The sequence below is a fragment of the Hyla sarda genome, chromosome 13 (genome assembly GCF_029499605.1).
Source record: "Hyla sarda isolate aHylSar1 chromosome 13, aHylSar1.hap1, whole genome shotgun sequence".
In the NCBI taxonomy this organism is placed as follows: domain Eukaryota; kingdom Metazoa; phylum Chordata; class Amphibia; order Anura; family Hylidae; genus Hyla; species Hyla sarda.
The window spans coordinates 9,401,668-9,426,126 of NC_079201.1; the positions used below are offsets into that span (position 1 = coordinate 9,401,668).

Consider the following 24,459-nt stretch of genomic DNA (forward strand, 5'->3'; position numbering starts at 1 on the left):
ACTAGGGATTATACAGGAGATACATAGAAGGTGGCACTAGGGATTATACAGGAGATACATAGAAGGTGGCACTAGGGATTATACAGGAGATACATAGAAGGTGGCACTAGGGATTATACAGGAGATACATAGAAGGTGGCACTAGGGATTATACAGGAGATACATAGAAGGTGGCACTAGGGATTATACAGGAGATACATAGAAGGTGGCACTAGGGATTATACAGGAGATACATAGAAGGTGGCACTAGGGATTATACAGGAGATACATAGAAGGTGGCACAAGGGATTATACAGGAGATACATAGAAGGTGGCACTAGGGATTATACAGGAGATACATAGAAGGTGGCACTAGGGATTATACAGGAGATACATAGAAGGTGGCACTAGGGATTATACAGGAGATACATAGAAGGTGGCACAAGGGATTATACAGGAGATACATAGAAGGTGGCACTAGGGATTATACAGGAGATACATAGAAGGTGGCACTAGGGATTATACAGGAGATACATAGAAGGTGGCACTAGGAATTATACAGGAGATACATAGAAGGTGGCACTAGGGATTATACAGGAGATACATAGAAGGTGGCACTAGGGATTATACAGGAGATACATAGAAGGTGGCACTAGGGATTATACAGGAGATACATAGAAGGTGGCACTAGGGATTATACAGGAGATACATAGAAGGTGGCACTAGGGATTATACAGGAGATACATAGAAGGTGGCACTAGGGATTATACAGGAGATACATAGAAGGTGGCACTAGGGATTATACAGGAGATACATAGAAGGTGGCACTAGGGATTATACAGGAGATACATAGAAGGTGGCACTAGGGATTATACAGGAGATACATAGAAGGTGGCACTAGGGATTATACAGGAGATACATAGAAGGTGGCACTAGGGATTATACAGGAGATACATAGAAGGTGGCTCTAGGAATTATACAGGAGAAACATAGAAGGTGGCACTAGGGATTATACAGGAGATATATAGAAGGTGGCACTAGGGATTATACAGGAGATACATAGAAGGTGGCACTAGGGATTATACAGGAGATACATAGAAGGTGGCACTAGGGATTATACAGGAGATACATAGAAGGTGGCACTAGGGATTATACAGGAGATACATAGAAGGTGGCACTAGGGATTATACAGGAGATACATAGAAGGTGGCACTAGGGATTATACAGGAGATACATAGAAGGTGGCACTAGGGATTATACAGGAGATACAAAGAAGGTGGCACTAGGGATTATACAGGAGATACGTAGAAGGTGGCACTAGGGATTATACAGGAGATATATAGAAGGTGGCACTAGGGATTATACAGGAGATACATAGAAGGTGGCACTAGGGATTATACAGGAGATATATAGAAGGTGGCACTAGGGATTATACAGGAGATACAAAGAAGGTGGCACTAGGGATTATACAGGAGATACGTAGAAGGTGGCACTAGGGATTATACAGGAGATATATAGAAGGTGGCACTAGGGATTATACAGGAGATACATAGAAGGTGGCACTAGGGATTATACAGGAGATATATAGAAGGTGGCACTAGGGATTATACAGGAGATACAAAGAAGGTGGCACTAGGGATTATACAGGAGATACATAGAAGGTGGCACTAGGGATTATACAGGAGATACATAGAAGGTGGCACTAGGGATTATACAGGAGATACATAGAAGGTGGCACTAGGAATTATACAGGAGATACATAGAAGGTGGCACTAGGGATTATACAGGAGATACATAGAAGGTGGCACTAGGGATTATACAGGAGATATAAAGTAGGTGGCACTAGGAATTATACAGGAGATACATAGAAGATGGCACTAGGGATTATACAGGAGATATATAGAAGGTGGCACTAGGGATTATACAGGAGATACATAGAAGGTGGCACTAGGGATTATACAGGAGATACATAGAAGGTGGCACTAGGGATTATACAGGAGATACATAGAAGGTGGCACTAGGGATTATACAGGAGATACATAGAAGGTGGCACTAGGGATTATACAGGAGATACATAGAAGGTGGCACTAGGGATTATACAGGAGATATATAGAAGGTGGCACTAGGGATTATACAGGAGATACATAGAAGGTGGCACTAGGGATTATACAGGAGATATATAGAAGGTGGCACTAGGGATTATACAGGAGATACATAGAAGGTGGCACTAGGAATTATACAGGAGATACATAGAAGGTGGCACTAGGGATTATACAGGAGATATATAGAAGGTGGCACTAGGGATTATACAGGAGATACATAGAAGGTGGCACTAGGGATTATACAGGAGATACATAGAAGGTGGCACTAGGGATTATACAGGAGATACATAGAAGGTGGCACTAGGGATTATACAGGAGATACATAGAAGGTGGCACTAGGGATTATACAGGAGATATATAGAAGGTGGCACTAGGGATTATACAGGAGATACATAGAAGGTGGCACTAGGGATTATACAGGAGATACATAGAAGGTGGCACTAGGGATTATACAGGAGATACATAGAAGGTGGCACTAGGAATTATACAGGAGATACATAGAAGGTGGCACTAGGTAGATACATAAGGCGGCACTAGGTAGATACATAAGGCGGCACTAGGTAGATACATAAGGCGGCACTAGGTAGATACATAAGGTGGCACTAGGTAGATACATAAGGCGCCACTAGGGAGATACATAAGGCGGAACTAGGGAGATATATAAGGTGGCACTAGGGAGATACATAAGGTGGCACTAGGTAGATACATAAGGTGGCACTAGGTAAATACATAAGGTGGCACTAGGTAGATACATAGAAGGTGGCACTAGGTAGATACATAAAGTGGAACTAGGGAGATACATAAGGTGGCACTAGGAAGATACATAAGGTGGTACTTGGTAGATACATAGAAGGTGGCACTAGGTAGATACATAAAGTGGAACTAGGGAGATACATAAGGCGGCACTAGGTAGATACATAAGGCGGCACTAGGGAGATACATAAGGTGGCACTAGGGAGATACATAAGGTGGCACTAGGGAGATACATAAGGTGGCACTAGGTAGATACATAAAGTGGCACTAGGTAGATACATAAGGTGGCACTAGGCAGATACATAAGGTGGCACTAGGTAGATACATAAGGTGGCACTAGGTAGATACATAAGGCGGAACTAGGGAGATATATAAGGTGGCACTAGGGAGATACATAAGGTGGCACTAGGTAGATACATAAGGTGGCACTAGGTAAATACATAAGGTGGCACTAGGTAGATACATAGAAGGTGGCACTAGGTAGATACATAAAGTGGAACTAGGGAGATACATAAGGCGGCACTAGGTAGATACATAAGGCGGCACTAGGGAGATACATAAGGTGGCACTAGGGAGATACATAAGGTGGCACTAGGTAGATACATAAAGTGGCACTAGGTAGATACATAAGGTGGCACTAGGCAGATACATAAGGTGGCACTAGGTAGATACATAAGGTGGCACTAGGTAGATACATAAGGTGTCACTAGGTAGATACATAAGGTGGCACTAGGTAGATACATAAGGTGTCACTAGGTAGATACATAAGGTGTCACTAGGTAGATACATAAGGTGTCACTAGGTAGATACATAAGGTGTCACTAGGTAGATACATAAGGTGGCACTAGGGAGATACATAAGGTGGCACTAGGTAGATACATAAGGTGGCACTAGGGAGATACATAAGGTGTCACTAGGTAGATACATAAGGTGGCACTAGGTAGATACATAAGGTGTCACTAGGTAGATATATAAGGTGGCACTAGGTAGATACATAAGGTGGCACTAGGGAGATACATAAGGTGGCACTAGGAAGATACATAAGGTGGCACTAGGGAGATACATAAGGTGGCACTAGGGAGATACATAAGGTGGCACTAGGGAGATACATAAGGTGTCACTAGGTAGATATATAAGGTGACACTAGGGAGATACATAAGGTGGCACTAGGGAGATACATAAGGTGTCACTAGGTAGATATATAAGGTGGCACTAGGTAGATACATAAGGTGTCACTAGGTAGATATATAAGGTGGCACTAGGGAGATACATAGAAGGTGGCACTAGGTAGATACAGAAGGTGGCACTAGGTAGATACATAAGGTGGCACTAGGAAGATACATAAGGTGGTACTAGGTAGATACATAAGGTGTCACTAGGTAGATATATAAGGTGGCACTAGGGAGATACATAGAAGGTGGCACTAGGGAGATACATAAAAGGTGGCACTAGGGAGATACGTAAGGTGGCACTAGGAAGATACATAAGGTGGCACTAGGTAGATACATAAGGTGGCACTAGGTAAATACATAAGGTGGCACTAGGTAGATACATAGAAGGTGGCACTAGGTAGATACATAAAGTGGAACTAGGGAGATACATAAGGTGGCACTAGGAAGATACATAAGGTGGTACTTGGTAGATACATAGAAGGTGGCACTAGGTAGATACATAAAGTGGAACTAGGGAGATACATAAGGTGGCACTAGGTAGATACATAGAAGGTGGCACTAGGTAGATACATAGGGTGGCACTAGGTAGATACATAAGGTGGCACTAGGTAGATACATAAGGTGGCACTAGGTAGATACATAAGGTGCCACTAGGTAGATACATAAGGTGGCACTAGGGAGATACAGAAGGTGGCACTAGGGAGATACATAAGGTGGCACTAGGTAGATACATAAGGTGGCACTAGGTAGATACATAAGATGGCACTAGGTAGATACATAAGGTGGCACTAGGTAGATACATAAGGTGGCACTCACAAAGTTCTTGGTGCAGTTTGCAGGAGGCACTTGTGGAGTAATAGTGTCATCCCTCCATGGTAGTACCAGTCAGGGCACACAGGGCACGGTCAGGGCACACAGGGCACGGTAGAAGTTTCTTTCTTCTATCCCCCAGCAGGTTACATGTCTCACCAGGAGTCGGTGTCTTATGCCAAAGTCTCTAACTCTGACAGATGCAGCGGCAGTCTCCCGGTGGGCGGGGACACGAGCTGTCACTTATCCAGAGGGAGCACACTCTGCTGCTGGCAGATACATAAGGTGGCACTAGGTAGATACATAAGGTGGCACTAGGTAGATACATAAGGTGTCACTAGGTAGATACATAAGGTGGCACTAGGTAGATACATAAGGTGTCACTAGGTAGATACATAAGGTGTCACTAGGTAGATACATAAGGTGTCACTAGGTAGATACATAAGGTGTCACTAGGTAGATACATAAGGTGGCACTAGGGAGATACATAAGGTGGCACTAGGTAGATACATAAGGTGGCACTAGGGAGATACATAAGGTGTCACTAGGTAGATACATAAGGTGGCACTAGGTAGATACATAAGGTGTCACTAGGTAGATATATAAGGTGGCACTAGGTAGATACATAAGGTGGCACTAGGGAGATACATAAGGTGGCACTAGGAAGATACATAAGGTGGCACTAGGGAGATACATAAGGTGGCACTAGGGAGATACATAAGGTGGCACTAGGGAGATACATAAGGTGTCACTAGGTAGATATATAAGGTGACACTAGGGAGATACATAAGGTGGCACTAGGGAGATACATAAGGTGTCACTAGGTAGATATATAAGGTGGCACTAGGTAGATACATAAGGTGTCACTAGGTAGATATATAAGGTGGCACTAGGGAGATACATAGAAGGTGGCACTAGGTAGATACAGAAGGTGGCACTAGGTAGATACATAAGGTGGCACTAGGAAGATACATAAGGTGGTACTAGGTAGATACATAAGGTGTCACTAGGTAGATATATAAGGTGGCACTAGGGAGATACATAGAAGGTGGCACTAGGGAGATACATAAAAGGTGGCACTAGGGAGATACGTAAGGTGGCACTAGGAAGATACATAAGGTGGCACTAGGTAGATACATAAGGTGGCACTAGGTAAATACATAAGGTGGCACTAGGTAGATACATAGAAGGTGGCACTAGGTAGATACATAAAGTGGAACTAGGGAGATACATAAGGTGGCACTAGGAAGATACATAAGGTGGTACTTGGTAGATACATAGAAGGTGGCACTAGGTAGATACATAAAGTGGAACTAGGGAGATACATAAGGTGGCACTAGGTAGATACATAGAAGGTGGCACTAGGTAGATACATAGGGTGGCACTAGGTAGATACATAAGGTGGCACTAGGTAGATACATAAGGTGGCACTAGGTAGATACATAAGGTGCCACTAGGTAGATACATAAGGTGGCACTAGGGAGATACAGAAGGTGGCACTAGGGAGATACATAAGGTGGCACTAGGTAGATACATAAGGTGGCACTAGGTAGATACATAAGATGGCACTAGGTAGATACATAAGGTGGCACTAGGTAGATACATAAGGTGGCACTCACAAAGTTCTTGGTGCAGTTTGCAGGAGGCACTTGTGGAGTAATAGTGTCATCCCTCCATGGTAGTACCAGTCAGGGCACACAGGGCACGGTCAGGGCACACAGGGCACGGTAGAAGTTTCTTTCTTCTATCCCCCAGCAGGTTACATGTCTCACCAGGAGTCGGTGTCTTATGCCAAAGTCTCTAACTCTGACAGATGCAGCGGCAGTCTCCCGGTGGGCGGGGACACGAGCTGTCACTTATCCAGAGGGAGCACACTCTGCTGCTGGGTCCTAAACATCTCGGATTCATCAGAAAACGGGTCGTAGTTGGTTAATTCTAGAGCTAATACGATGCCGAGGAGCGATGACCTCTGGGGACGAGACATTAATCAGAACAAAAGAAAAAAGAAATGTATTGTAGTAAATGTACACAAGATAATATAACACAAAAACAACAACAAAAAACACACAATTTTAATCAATGCACGCTCACTCCCAGTGAGCATGCATATGGTGAATGCAGCAAACAACACAAAGTAGTACAAAAGATTTCCTATAGAAATGTTTCCCTGTTAACTGTAGCAAAACTACAACTCCCAGCAAGCCCGGACAGCCGTTGGCTGTCCGGGCATGCTGGGAGTTATAGTTTTGCAACAGCTGGAGGCACCCTGGTAGGAAAACACTGTCTTATATCTACGTCACTATTGGAGACTGATTAGCCCAAAACACCTCTAACGCTCAGTTGAAGTGAGAATGCGTTGATTAAATAACTGACACATGGAAAGATGAGGGGACACTAATGACTGTGACACAGAGAGAGATGAGGGGGACACTAATGACTGACACAGGGAGAGATGAGGGGACAGTAATGACTGTGACACAGAGAGAGATGAGGGGGACACTAATGACTGTGACACAGGGAGAGATGAGGGGACACTAATGACTGTGACACAGGGGGAGATGAGGGGACACTAATGACTGTGACACAGGGGGAGATGAGGGGACACTAATGACTGTGACACAGGGAGAGATGAGGGGACACTAATGACTGTGACACAGGGAGAGATGAGGGGACAGTAATGACTGTGACACAGGGAGAGATGAGGGGACAGTAATGACTGTGACACACGGAGAGATGAGGGGACACTAATGACTGTGACACAGGGAGAGATGAGGGGACAGTAATGGCTGTGACACAGGGAGAGATGAGGGGACACTAATGGCTGTGACACAGGGAGAGATGAGGGGACACTAATGACTGTGACACAGGGAGAGATGAGGGGACACTAATGACTGTGACACACGGAGAGATGAGGGGACACTAAAGACTGTGACACAGGGAGAGATGAGGGGACACTAATGACTGTGACACAGGGAGAGATGAGGGGACACTAATGACTGTGACACAGGGAGAGATGAGGGGACACTAATGACTGTGACACAGGGAGAGATGAGGGGACAGTAATGACTGTGACACAGGGAGAGATGAGGGGACAGTAATGACTGTGACACAGGGAGAGATGAGGGGACAGTAATGACTGTGACACAGGGGGAGATGAGGGGACACTAATGACTGTGACACAGGGGGAGATGAGGGGACAGTAATGACTGTGACACAGGGGGAGATGAGGGGACACTAATGACTGTGACACAGGGGGAGATGAGGGGACACTAATGACTGTGACACAGGGAGAGATGAGGGGACAGTAATGACTGTGACACAGGGAGAGATGAGGGGACAGTAATGACTGACACAGGGAGAGATGAGGGGACAGTAATGACTGTGACACAGGGAGAGATGAGGGGACACTAATGGCTGTGACACAGGGAGAGATGAGGGGACAGTAATGGCTGTGACACAGGGAGAGATGAGGGGACACTAATGGCTGTGACACAGGGAGAGATGAGGGGACACTAATGACTGTGACACAGGGAGAGATGAGGGGACAGTAATGACTGTGACACAGGGAGAGATGAGGGGACACTAATGACTGTGACACAGGGAGAGATGAGGGGACACTAATGACTGTGACACAGGGAGAGATGAGGGGACACTAATGACTGTGACACAGGGAGAGATGAGGGGACAGTAATGACTGTGACACAGGGAGAGATGAGGGGACACTAATGACTGTGACACAGGGAGAGATGAGGGGACACTAATGACTGTGACACAGGGAGAGATGAGGGGACACTAATGACTGTGACACAGGGAGAGATGAGGGGACACTAATGACTGACAGAGGGAGAGATGAGGGGACACTAATGACTGTGACAGAGGGAGAGATGAGGGGACACTAATGACTGTGACAGAGGGAGAGATGAGGGGACACTAATGACTGTGACAGAGGGAGAGATGAGGGGACACTAATGACTGTGACAGAGGGAGAGATGAGGGGACACTAATGACTGTGACACAGGGAGAGATGAGGGGACACTAATGACTGTGACACAGGGAGAGATGAGGGGACACTAATGACTGTGACACAGGGAGAGATGAGGGGACACTAATGACTGTGACACAGGGAGAGATGAGGGGACACTAATGACTGTGACACAGGGGGAGATGAGGGGACACTAATGACTGTGACACAGGGGGAGATGAGGGGACACTAATGACTGTGACACAGGGGGAGATGAGGGGACAGTAATGACTGTGACACAGGGAGAGATGAGGGGACAGTAATGACTGTGACACAGGGGGAGATGAGGGGACACTAATGACTGTGACACAGGGGGAGATGAGGGGACACTAATCACTGTGACACAGGGGGAGATGAGGGGACAGTAATGACTGTGACACAGGGGGAGATGAGGGGACACTAATGACTGTGACACAGGGGGAGATGAGGGGACACTAATGACTGTGACACAGGGAGAGATGAGGGGACAGTAATGACTGTGACACAGGGAGAGATGAGGGGACAGTAATGACTGACACACGGAGAGATGAGGGGACACTAATGACTGTGACACAGGGAGAGATGAGGGGACAGTAATGGCTGTGACACAGGGAGAGATGAGGGGACAGTAATGGCTGTGACACAGGGAGAGATGAGGGGACACTAATGACTGTGACACAGGGAGAGATGAGGGGACACTAATGACTGTGACACAGGGAGAGATGAGGGGACACTAATGACTGTGACACAGGGAGAGATGAGGGGACACTAATGACTGTGACACAGGGAGAGATGAGGGGACAGTAATGACTGTGACACAGGGAGAGATGAGGGGACAGTAATGACTGTGACACAGGGAGAGATGAGGGGTCAGTAATGACTGTCACACAGGGAGAGATGAGGGGACACTAATGGCTGTGACACAGGGAGAGATGAGGGGACACTAATGACTGTGACACAGGGAGAGATGAGGGGACAGTAACGACTGTGACACAGGGAGAGATGAGGGGACAGTAACGACTGTGACACAGGGAGAGATGAGGGGACAGTAATGACTGTGACACAGGGAGAGATGAGGGGACAGTAATGACTGTGACACAGGGAGAGATGAGGGGACACTAATGACTGTGACACAGGGAGAGATGAGGGGACACTAATGACTGTGACACAGGGAGAGATGAGGGGACACTAATGACTGTGACACAGGGAGAGATGAGGGGACACTAATGACTGTGACACAGGGAGAGATGAGGGGACACTAATGACTGTGACACAGGGAGAGATGAGGGGACACTAATGACTGTGACACAGGGAGAGATGAGGGGACAGTAATGACTGTGACACAGGGAGAGATGAGGGGTCAGTAATGACTGTGACACAGGGAGAGATGAGGGGACACTAATGGCTGTGACACAGGGAGAGATGAGGGGACACTAATGACTGTGACACAGGGAGAGATGAGGGGACACTAATGACTGTGACACAGGGAGAGATGAGGGGACAGTAATGACTGTGACACAGGGAGAGATGAGGGGACAGTAATGACTGTGACACAGGGAGAGATGAGGGGTCAGTAATGACTGTGACACAGGGAGAGATGAGGGGACAGTAATGACTGTGACACAGGGAGAGATGAGGGGACAGTAATGACTGTGACACAGGGAGAGATGAGGGGACACTAATGACTGTGACACAGGGAGAGATGAGGGGACAGTAATGACTGTGACACAGGGAGAGATGAGGGGACAGTAATGACTGTGACACAGGGAGAGATGAGGGGACAGTAATGACTGTGACACAGGGAGAGATGAGGGGACAGTAATGACTGTGACACAGGGAGAGATGAGGGGACAGTAATGACTGACACAGGGAGAGATGAGGGGACAGTAATGACTGTGACACAGGGAGAGATGAGGGGACACTAATGACTGTGACACAGGGAGAGATGAGGGGACAGTAATGACTGTGACACAGGGAGAGATGAGGGGACAGTAATGACTGTGACACAGGGAGAGATGAGGGGTCAGTAATGACTGTGACACAGGGAGAGATGAGGGGACAGTAATGACTGTGACACACGGAGAGATGAGGGGACAGTAATGACTGTGACACAGGGAGAGATGAGGGGACACTAATGACTGTGACACAGGGAGAGATGAGGGGACACTAATGACTGTGACACAGGGAGAGATGAGGGGACAGTAATGACTGTGACACAGGGAGAGATGAGGGGACAGTAATGACTGTGACACAGGGAGAGATGAGGGGACAGTAATGACTGTGACACAGGGAGAGATGAGGGGACAGTAATGACTGTGACACAGGGAGAGATGAGGGGACAGTAATGACTGTGACACAGGGAGAGATGAGGGGACACTAATGACTGTGACACAGGGAGAGATGAGGGGACACTAATGACTGTGACACAGGGAGAGATGAGGGGACAGTAATGACTGTGACACAGGGAGAGATGAGAGGACAGTAATGACTGTGACACAGCGAGAGATGAGGGGACACTAATGACTGTGACACAGGGAGAGATGAGGGGTCAGTAATGACTGTGACACAGGGAGAGATGAGGGGACACTAATGACTGTGACACAGGGAGAGATGAGGGGTCAGTAATGACTGTGACACAGGGAGAGATGAGGGGACACTAATGACTGTGACACAGGGAGAGATGAGGGGTCAGTAATGACTGTGACACAGGGAGAGATGAGGGGACACTAATGACTGTGACACAAGGAGAGATGAGGGGACACTAATGACTGTGACACAAGGAGAGATGAGGGGACACTAATGACTGTGACACAGGGGGATATAAGGGGACACTAATGACTGTGACACAGGGAGAGATGAGGGGACACTAATGACTGTGACACAGGGAGAGATGAGGGGACACTAATGACTGTGACACACGGAGAGATGAGGGGACACTAATGACTGTGACAGTTTCTATACATCCTACAAACACACTTCCCCTATTTGCTCTATGTGACATTTTACATGGATTTTGTCACTTTCTGAACTCGCTTCTATTTTCTTTTGCATTAAACCCTCCAGCACTATTGCAAACTACAACTCCCAGCATGCCTGGAATTGTAGTTTGGCTGTCCGGGCATGTTGGGAGTTGTCGTTTTGCAACAGCTGGAGGCACACATTGCTCTATAAATATTACAAATACCACAAAGACATTAAAAAACCGCCCTCGCATAACCACACGCTAAATGAGTAAAATATTTACTAACTCTGTTTATGTCCGGACAAGAGTCACCTATGATTCCAGGCGGAGCTCACATTCTACACAAGTAGCAGTGGTTTTACTGCCTTTACTATATATCCTGATCTCATAGTAAGTTATATACCTCCCCTCCAGCTCTATCTGTATACTGCTGCTATCTCTATGGGATCAGGATATATAGTAGTTATACATCTCTCTCCAGCTCTATCTGTATACTGCTGCTATCTCTATAGGATCAGGATATATAGTAGTTATACACCTTCCCTCCAGTCCTATCTGTATACTGCTGCTATCTCTATGGGATCAGGATATATAGTAATTATACTCCTCCCCTCCAGCTCTATCTGTATACTGCTGTTATCTCTGTGGGATCAGGATATATAGTAATTATACTCCTCCCCTCCAGCTCTATCTGTATACTGCTGTTATCTCTGTGGGATCAGGATATATAGTAGTTATACACCTCTCTCCAGCTCTATCTGTATACTGCTGCTATCTCTATAGGATCAGGATATATAGTAGTTATACACCTTCCCTCCAGTCCTATCTGTATACTGCTGCTATCTCTATGGGATCAGGATATATAGTAATTATACTCCTCCCCTCCAGCTCTATCTGTATACTGCAGCTGCTATCTCTATGGGATCAGGGTATATAGTAGTTAAACCCCTCCTCCAGCTCTATCTGTATACTGCTGCTGTTATCTCTATGGGATCAGGATATATAGTAGTTATACACCTCCCCTCCAGCTCTATCTGTATACTGCTGCTGCTATCTCTGTGGGATCAGGATATATAGTAGTTATACACCTCCCCTCCAGCTCTATCGGTATACTGCTGCTAGCTCTGTGGGATCATGATATATAGAAGTCATACATCACCCCTCCAGCTCTATCTGTATACTGTTGCTATCTCTATGGGATCAGGATATATAGAAGTCATACATCTCCCCTCCAGCTCTATCTGTATACTGCTGCTGCTACAATATGCTATCATTATGTAAATATTTTGCATACTTTAAGCTGATCTCCCTCTCTTACCCTAGGTCAGTGTTTCCCAACCAGGGTGCCTCCAGCTGTTGCAAAACTACAACTCCCAGCTTGTCTGGACAACAGGCGGCTGTCTGGGCATGCTGGGAATTGTAGTTATGCAACAGCTGGAGGCCCCCAGGTTAGGAAACACTCCCCTAGGTACTCTAGGCATATCTGGTACAGGGAAGGAGATTTGCATTGATGTGAAGCGGCTGCGATTATGATCAGCAAAATAGGAAGAGAATGTGTGAAATACTAAATAAAGAACAAAAGAAGACGGAAGAATAGATAAGAAATAACAAGGCGGCAGTGAGAGGAGCAAAAACTGATTCAAGGACAGGACCTGGAATAAACTGAGGCCCGGAGTCATCATGGTGCCCATGGAGCCCCCCACTGTTTGTTGGGGTCTTCTATCAGTCCCATCCCCAGGACCCCAAACATCTCGCTCTGTGTCAGTCCAACGTACGGTCACAGGCCCGACTACAAGGTACGGTCAGGGGCCCGACTACAAGGTGCGGTCACAGGCCCGACTACAAGGTACGGTCAGGGGCCCGACTACAAGGTGCGGTCACGGGCCCGACTACAAGGTACGGTCACGGGCCCGACTACAAGGTACGGTCACGGGCCCGACTACAAGGTACGGTCACGGGCCCGACTACAAGGTGCGGTCACAGGCCCGACTACAAGGTACGGTCAGGGGCCCGACTACAAGGTGCGGTCACGGGCCCGACTACAAGGTACGGTCACGGGCCCGACTACAAGGTACGGTCACGGGCCCGACTACAAGGTACGGTCACGGGCCCGACTACAAGGTACGGTCACGGGCCCGACTACAACGTACGGTCACGGCCCCGACTACAAGGTACGGTCACGGCCCGACTACAAGGTACGGTCACGGGCCCGACTACAAGGTACGGTCACGGGCCCGACTACAAGGTACGGTCACGGGCCCGACTACAACGTACGGTCACAGCCCCGACTACAAGGTACGGTCACGGCCCGACTACAAGGTACGGTCACGGGCCCGACTACAAGGTACGGTCACGGGCCCGACTACAAGGTACGGTCACGGGCCCGACTACAACGTACAGTCACAGCCCCGACTACAAGGTACGGTCACGGCCCGACTACAAGGTACGGTCACGGGCCCGACTACAAGGTACGGTCACGGGCCCGACTACAAGGTACGGTCAGGGGCCCGACTACAAGGTACGGTCAGGGGCCCGACTACAAGGTACGGTCACGGGCCCGACTACAAGGTACGGTCAGGGGCCCGACTACAAGGTACGGTCAGGGGCCCGACTACAAGGTACGGTCACGGGCCCGACTACAAGGTACGGTCAGGGGCCCGACTACAAGGTACGGTCACGGCCCGACTACAAGGTACGGTCACCGGCCCGACTACAACGTACGGTCACGGGCCCGACTACAACGTACGGTCACGGGCCCGACTACAACGTACGGTCACGGGCCCGACTACAACGTACGGTCACAGCCCGACTACAACGTACGGTCAGGGGCCCGACTACAAGGTACGGTCAGGGGCCCGACTACAAGGTACGGTCAGGGGCCCCGACTACAAGGTACGGTCACGGCCCGACTACAAGGTACGGTCACCAGCCCGACTACAACGTACGGTCACGGGCCCGACTACAACGTACGGTCACGGGCCCGACTACAACGTACGGTCAGGGGCCCGACTACAAGGTACGGTCAGGGGCCCGACTACAAGGTACGGTCAGGGGCCCGACTACAAGGTACGGTCACGGCCCGACTACAAGGTACGGTCACCAGCCCGACTACAACGTACGGTCACGGGCCCGACTACAAGGTACGGTCACGGGCCCGACTACAAGGTACGGTCACAGCCCGACTACAACGTACAGTCACAGCCCCGACTACAAGGTACGGTCACGGCCCGACTACAAGGTACGGTCACGGGCCCGACTACAAGGTACGGTCACGGGCCCGACTACAAGGTACGGTCACGGCCCGACTACAAGGTACGGTCAGGGGCCCGACTACAAGGTACGGTCAGGGGCCCGACTACAAGGTACGGTCACGGGCCCGACTACAAGGTACGGTCAGGGGCCCGACTACAAGGTACGGTCACGGCCCGACTACAAGGTACGGTCACCGGCCCGACTACAACGTACGGTCACGGGCCCGACTACAACGTACGGTCACGGGCCCGACTACAACGTACGGTCACGGGCCCGACTACAACGTACGGTCACAGCCCGACTACAACGTACGGTCAGGGGCCCGACTACAAGGTACGGTCAGGGGCCCGACTACAAGGTACGGTCAGGGGCCCGACTACAAGGTACGGTCACGGCCCGACTACAAGGTACGGTCACCAGCCCGACTACAACGTACGGTCACGGGCCCGACTACAACGTACGGTCACGGGCCCGACTACAACGTACGGTCAGGGGCCCGACTACAAGGTACGGTCAGGGGCCCGACTACAAGGTACGGTCAGGGGCCCGACTACAAGGTACGGTCACGGCCCGACTACAAGGTACGGTCACCAGCCCGACTACAACGTACGGTCACGGGCCCGACTACAACGTACGGTCACGGGCCCGACTACAACGTACGGTCACGGGCCCGACTACAACGTACGGTCACAGCCCGACTACAACGTACGGTCACGGGCCCGACTACAAGGTACGGTCAGGGGCCCGACTACAAGGTACGGTCAGGGGCCCGACTACAAGGTACGGTCACGGGCCCGACTACAACGTACGGTCACAGCCAGACTACAAGGTGCGGTCACAGACCCGACTACAGCGTACGGTCACGGGCCCGACTACAAGGTACGGTCACGGGCCCGACTACAAGGTACGGTCACGGGCCCGACTACAAGGTGCGGTCACGGGCCCAACTACAAGGTGCGGTCACGGGCCCGACTACAAGGTACGGTCACGGGCCCGACTACAAGGTACGGTCACGGGCCCGACTACAAGGTGCGGTCACGGGCCCGACTACAAGGTGCGGTCACAGACCCGACTACAAGGTGCGGTCACAGACCCGACTACAGCGTACGGTCACGGGCCCGACTACAAGGTACGGTCACGGGCCCGACTACAAGGTGCGGTCACGGGCCCGACTACAAGGTGCGGTCACGGGCCCGACTACAAGGTACGGTCACGGGCCCGACTACAAGGTACGGTCACGGGCCCGACTACAAGGTACGGTCACGGGCCCGACTACAAGGTGCGGTCACGGGCCCGACTACAAGGTGCGGTCACGGGCCCGACTACAAGGTACGGTCACAGGCCCGACTACAAGGTACGGTCACGGGCCTGACTACAACGTAGTTCCCTTTCGGAGCCCACAATGTCCTTTTTTTCCTGTTCCCCTTAAAGCTCAATAAAGAGAAGACTTCTGTAGCCAGGGTTTCGGTGAACATGAAATTTTCTGAGTGCAGACGCCAAACAATACTTTACAATAGCACGGCACTGATCGGTGTTATCGGTGCTCCATTACTACAGGCTGCTGAGGCTTCCTGCTGGCACGGCACTGATCGGTGTTATCGGCGCCCCATTACTGCTCCATTACTACAGGCTGCTGAGGTTTCCTGCTGGCACGGCACTGATCGGTGTTATCGGCGCTCCATTACTACAGGCTGCTGAGGTTTCCTGCTGGCACGGCACTGATCGGTGTTATCGGCGCTCCATTACTACAGGCTGCTGAGGCTTCCTGTTTGCACAGCACTGATCGGTGTTATCGGCGCCCCATTACTACAGGCTGCTGAGGCTTCCTGCTGGCACAGCACTGATCGGTGTTATCGGTGCTCCATTACTACAGGCTGCTGAGGCTTCCTGCTGGTACGGCACTGATCGGTGTTATCGGCGCTCCATTACTACAGGCTGCTGAGGTTTCCTGCTGGTACGGCACTGATCGGTGTTATCGGCGCTCCATTACTACAGGCTGCTGAGGTTTCCTGCTGGCACGGCACTGATCGGTGTTATCGGCGCTCCATTACTACAGGCTGCTGAGGCTTCCTGCTGTTACGGCGGCAGGTAGGGACCCTCCGTCCATCACATCAGCTGATCGGGACCCTGCAATTTTGCCACAGTGGTTTTTATCAATCACATTAGCAAATCTTCTCTCTAAAGAGAGAATACGGCTATCCTTGCAGCGGGACTGGCTGCAGATCTACTTGGACTAGGAATTCGTGGCCTATTGTTATAAGGAGTGCCTGAGCTATCCTGAAGGCTCACTTTCATAGTCCCCTCCTGTGGGGACAGGAGCTGGTTGGGTGTGGTATTACAACTTGGCTCCATTCCCTTCAATGGAACTGAGGTGCAGAACCGCACCCCACCTGGAGACAGATGGGTAGTGTTTTTTTTTTTTTTTTTTTTAAAGAAATTAGCTTTGTTTTTCTATTCCTGGATAACTCTTTTAAAAGGGCATTCCAGTAGAATTTTTTTTTTAAATCAACTGGCACCAGAAAGTTAAACAGATTTGTAAATGACTTCTATTAAAACATCTTAATCCTTCCAGTACTTATCAGCTGCTGTATGATCCAGAGGAAGTTCTTTTCTTTTTGAATTTCCTTTCTGTCTGACCACAGTGCTCTCAGCTGACACCTCTGTCCATGTCAGGAACTATCCAGAGCAGGAGCAAATCCCCATAGCAAACCTCTCCTGCTCTGGACAGTTCCTGACATGGACAGAGGTGTCAGCAGAGAGTATATAAAGTTACTATAATAAATAAATATAGAATATTTCTACTACTAATAAAATACCAATCATCACAAATACTACTACTAACAACAACAACAAAAACCACCAACTAAAATACTACTACTAACAACAACAACCACCAACTAAAATACTACTACTAACAACAACAACCACCAACTAAAATACTACTACTAACAACAACAAAAAACCACCAACTAAAATACTACTACTAACAACAACAAAAAACCACCAACTAAAATACTACTACTAACAACAACAAAAAACCACCAACTAAAATACTACTACTAACAACAACAACAACCACCAACTAAAATACTACTACTAACAACAACAACAACCACCAACTAAAATACTACTACTAACAACAACAAAAAAACACCAACTAAAATACTACTACTAACAACAACAAAAAACCACCAACTAAAATACTACTACTAACAACAACAAAAAACCACCAACTAAAATACTACTACTAACAACAACAACCACCAACTAAAATACTACTACTAACAACAACCACCAACTAAAATACTACTACTAACAACAACAAAAAACCACCAACTAAAATACTACTACTAACAACAACAACCACCAACTAAAATACTACTACTAACAACAACAACAACCAACTAAAATACTACTACTAACAACAACCACCAACTAAAATACTACTACTAACAACAACAAAAAACCACCAACTAAAATACTACTACTAACAACAACAACCACCAACTAAAATACTACTACTAACAACAACCACCAACTAAAATACTACTACTAACAACAACAACAACCAACTAAAATACTACTACTAACAACAACCAACTAAAATACTACTACTAACAACAACAACAACAACAACAACCACCACCAACTAAAATACTACTACTAACAACAACAACCAACAACTAAAATACTACTACTAAAAAATACATATTATAAATAATACTAATAAATTATAAAAAACTACTAATAATAATAAATAATAATAAAATACTACTACTATAAATAAAGAGAAATTAATAAAATAGCACTATTACTAGTAACAAACAAGCAAACTACTATTACTACTACAAAATAAAATTCTACTACTTAATAAAAATATTAATAAATAAAATACTATACTACTACTACATAAATAACTTCTAAAAATAAATTACTACTAATAATAATAATATATAAATAACTTCTAAAAATAAAATAGTACTACTACTAACAAATAAATATGTCACTGTAGGTACTGTGTTTTTTTCTTTGTAGGCCACATTCCGTTTTCGGTAAACAGTAGAATTATGTGCTTTACCAAAAAGTAGGATTTTGGTTACTCAAGTTTATTTTGGTAAAATGTAGTCTTGCTTTTTTATGTCTCTGTGTCAGCAGTGGGGTCCTCCTGGGTCTCCTCCATAGGGGGGTCCTCCTGGGTCTCCTCCATAGTGGGGTCCTCCTGGGTCTCCTTCATAGTGGGGTCCTCCTGGGTCTCCTCCATAGTGGGGTCCTCCTGGGTCTCCTCCATAGTGGGGTCCTCCTGGGTCTCCTCCATAGTGGGGTGATCCTGGGTCTCCTCCATAGTGGGGTCCTCCTGGGTCTCCTCCATAGTGGGGTCCTCCTGGGTCTCCTCCATAGTGGGGTGATCCTGGGTCTCCTCCATAGCGTTTCATTTCATTTTAATATCTTTGGAACTTGTTTGGGGCTGCTTATTTACCATCCGGACTATCCTGTGTTGACACCTTACATACATTTTTCTCTTACGTCCACGCCCAGGGAGATTAGCTACAGTGCCATGGGTTGTAAACTTCTTGATAATGTTGCGCACTATAGACAAAGGCAAATCTAGATCTCTGGAGATGGACTTGTAACCTTGAGATTGTTGATATTTTTCCACAATTTTGGTTCTCAAGTCCTCGGACAGTTCTCTTCTCCTCTTTCTGTTGTCCATGCTTAGTGTGGCACACACAGACACACAATGCAAAGACTAAGTGAACTTCTCTCCTTTTTATCTGCTTTCAGGTGTGATTTTTATTTTGCCCACACCTGTTACTTGCCCCAGGTGAGTTTAAAGGAGCATCACATGCTTGAAACAATCTTATTTTTCCACAATTTTGAAAGGTGCCAATAATTTTGTCCAGCCCATTTTGGGAGTTTGGTGACATTATGTCCAATTTGCTTTTTCCTCCTTTTTTGGTTTAGTTCCAATACACACAAAGGGAATAAACATGTATATAGCAAAACATGTGTTACTGCAATCCTTTTCTGTGAGAAATACTTCATTTTCAAGAAAATGTCCCTGTTCTCTGGACAGTCCTTGTTGAGGACCACTTGTGATCGTTTTGTGTAACCCTTCAGCAGCAATGTTGGTGGCCAAGTGTCGGTGATGTAATGGAGCGGTCTGTGATTTGTGCTTCCTGTCCGGTGGAAGCTTCTGGTGTGAAATCAGACATTTGAGCTTATGTTTAGTTCTGGGAGGATGTGCAGCTATGTGCGGCATTTTTTACTTTACAGAGAGGAAGACATCATGTCACGGCCATCTGTAATGGAGAGCAGCAGCAGAAAGCTGTCTGAGATACGGCTCCTGGTTAGTGTTCTCGTGTGTCCTACTGGGAACTTCGTCCCCTAAATCATGAACATGCCCAAGCCAAAACCCTGCGAGAGGATATTCTGCAGAAATACTGTTCGTGCATTGGCCAGAAGAGCCTCGTAAAAAATTTCTATCATCTAGAATGGTGGTCTCTAAACTGTGGACCTCCAGCTGTTGCAAAACTACAACTCTCAGCATGCCCGGACAGCCAAAGGCTGTCATGGCATGATGGAAGTTGTAGTTTTGCAACAGCTGAAGGCACACTGCTTGTTGAGCACTGGTGTAAATTATCAGCCCAATATGTGATGTTTGTGATTTGCCAGATAAGTAAGGGAGGAATTATCGGTGTGTATGCTTCTGGCAAACAGCTTAGCTGTGGTGTATGCTGGGAGTTGTAGTTTTGCAAAAGCTGAAGGCACACTGCTTTAAAAGCACTGGTGTAAATCATCAGCCCAGTATGTAATGTTTCTGATGTGCCAGATAAGTAAGGGAGGAATAATTGGTGTTTGTGCTTCTGGCAAACAGCTTAGATGTGGTGTTGTATGCTGGGAGTTGTAGTTTTGCAACAGCTGAAGGCACACTGCTTGTTAAGCACTGGTGTAAATCATCAGCCAAGTATGTGATGTTTGTGATATGCCAGATAAGTAAGAGAGGAATTATTGGTGTTTGTGCTTCTGGCAAACAGCTTAGCTGTGGTGTTGTATGCTGGGAGTTGTAGTTTTTCAACAGCTGGAGGCACACTGCTTGTTAAGCACTGGTGTAAATCATCAGCCAAGTATGTGATGTTTGTGATTTGCCAGATAAGTAAGGGAGGAATTATTGGTGTTTGTGCTTCTGGCAAACAGCTTAGCTATGGTGTTGTATGCTGGGAGTTGTAGTTTTGCAACAGCTGGAGGCACACTGCTTGTTAAGCACTGGAGTAAATCATCATCCAAGTTTGTGATATGCCAGATAAGTAAGGGAGGAATTATCGGTGTGTGTGCTTCTGGCAAACAGCTTAGCTGTGGTGTTGTATGCTGGGGGTTGTAGTTTTGCAACCGCTGAAGGCACACTGGTCTAAACCAACCTAGCTGAAGCCAAGGGTGTATACAGGTTTTTTCCTTGGCAGGAGAGTAGCCGCAGAATCAGGAAGGTCCTTAGATCAGAAGGGTTAAGGAAGGAAATAATACATTAGGGAAGAGAATCAGCATTCTGGGAGGATAAACCACTCAGACATGGCAATATGGTGTTTTTTACATCGCAACGTAGCAATGCTTCAATGTATTTCCTGTGGGCACTGCAGCATTCTCTAAAAGCACAAAACATTACCATGTTGTTATCTGTACCTCAATAAACTAATCTTAAAGATGACTGTGTTACTATACTAATAAACTAAACATGACCGTGCTATGCAGTACGTACTACACGTCAAGACAAATACTAATGCGAACTTATGAACATGACTGTGCTATACAGAACAGACTAATGTAAACATATAAACACGATACAGTACGCACTACACAAGACAAAAAAGACTAATGAAAATGTATGAACACGACTGTGCTATACAGAACAGACTAATGTAAACATATAAACACGATACAGTACGCACTACACAAGACAAAAAAGACTAATGTAAACGTATGAACACGACTGTGCTATACAGTACAGACTAATGTAAACATATACACACGACTGTGCTATACAGTACAGACTAATGTAAACATATCAACACGACTGTGCTATACAGTACAGACTAATGTAAACATATACACACGACTGTGCTATACAGTACAGACTAATGTAAACATATCAACACGACTGTGCTATACAGTACAGACTAATGTAAACATATAAACACGATACAGTACGCACTACACAAGACAAAAAAGACTAATGTAAACGTATGAACACGACTGTGCTATACAGTACAGACTAATGTAAACGTATGAACACGACTGTGCTATACAGTACAGACTAATGTAAACGTATGAACACGATACAGTACGCACTACACAAGACAAAACAGACTAATGAAAATGTATGAACAGGACTGTGCTATACAGTACAGACTAATGTAAACATATAAACACGATACAGTACGCACTACACAAGACAAAAAAGACTAATGAAAATGTATGAACAGGACTGTGCTATACAGTACAGACTAATGTAAACATATCAACACGACTCTGCTATACAGTACAGACTAATGTAAACATATACACACGGCTGTGCTATACAGTACAGACTAATGTAAACATAAAAACACGACTGTGCTATACAGTACAGACTAATGTAAACATAGAAACACGACTGTGCTATACAGTACAGACTAATGTAAACATAGAAACACGACTGTGCTATACAGTACAGACTAATGTAAACATAGAAACACGACTGTGCTATACAGTACAGACTAATGTAAACATATCAACACGACTGTGCTATACAGTACAGACTAATGTAAACATAGAAACACGACTGTGCTATACAGTACAGACTAATGTAAACATAGAAACACGACTGTGCTATACAGTACAGACTAATGTAAACATAGAAACACGACTGTGCTATACAGTACAGACTAATGTAAACATAGAAACACGACTGTGCTATACAGTACAGACTAATGTAAACATATAAACACGACTGTGCTATACAGTACAGACTAATGTAAACATATAAACACGACTGTGCTATACAGTACAGACTAATGTAAACATATACACACACGACTGTGCTATACAGTACGCACTACACAAGACAAAAGACTAATGAAAATGTATGAACAGGACTGTGCTATACAGAACAGACTAATGTAAACATATCAACACGACTGCTATACAGTACAGACTAATGTAAACATATAAACACGACTGTGCTATACAGTACAGACTAATGTAAACATATACACACAACTGTGCTATACAGTACAGACTAATGTAAACATATACACACGACTGTGCTATACAGTACAGACTAATGTAAACATATAAACACGACTGTGCTATACAGTACAGACTAATGTAAACATATACACACGACTGTGCTATACAGCACAGACTAATGTAAACATATCAACACGACTGTGCTATACAGTACAGACTAATGTAAACATATAAACACGACTGTGCTATACAGTACGCACTACACAAGACAAAAGACTAATGAAAATGTATGAACAGGACTGTGCTATACAGAACAGACTAATGTAAACATATAAACACGACTGTGCTATACAGTACAGACTAATGTAAACATATAAACACGACTGTGCTATACAGTACAGACTAATGTAAACATATAAACACGACTGTGCTATACAGTACGCACTACACAAGAAAAAAGACTAATGAAAATGTATGAACAGGAATGTGCTATACAGTACAGACTAATGTAAACATAGAAACACGACTGTGCTATACAGTACAGACTAATGTAAACATAGAAACACGACTGTGCTATACAGTACAGACTAATGTAAACATATCAACACGACTGTGCTATACAGTACAGACTAATGTAAACATATCAACACGACTGTGCTATACAGTACAGACTAATGTAAACATAGAAACACGACTGTGCTATACAGTACAGACTAATGTAAACATAGAAACACGACTGTGCTATACAGTACAGACTAATGTAAACATAGAAACACGACTGTGCTATACAGTACAGACTAATGTAAACATAGAAACACGACTGTGCTATACAGTACAGACTAATGTAAACATATAAACACGACTGTGCTATACAGTACAGACTAATGTAAACATATAAACACGACTGTGCTATACAGTACAGACTAATGTAAACATATAAACACGACTGTGCTATACAGTACAGACTAATGTAAACATATAAACACGACTGTGCTATACAGTACAGACTAATGTAAACATATACACACACGACTGTGCTATACAGTACGCACTACACAAGACAAAAGACTAATGAAAATGTATGAACAGGACTGTGCTATACAGAACAGACTAATGTAAACATATCAACACGACTGCTATACAGTACAGACTAATGTAAACATATAAACACGACTGTGCTATACAGTACAGACTAATGTAAACATATAC

The 24,459-nt window shown here is 46.0% G+C and overlaps 1 protein-coding gene across 1 annotated transcript in view; it reads right to left on the reverse strand.

Annotated features, from left to right (window-relative positions):
- GCGR (glucagon receptor) overlaps positions 1–4,998 on the reverse strand; it is a 64,086-nt gene extending 59,088 nt beyond the window's left edge. Inside the window, exon 1 of the mRNA XM_056550074.1 lies at positions 4,823–4,998. The gene's annotated coding sequence lies outside the window, so the exon portion shown is untranslated. The remainder of the gene's footprint in view (positions 1–4,822) is intronic.
- Between the last annotated feature and the right edge of the window lie 19,461 nt (positions 4,999–24,459).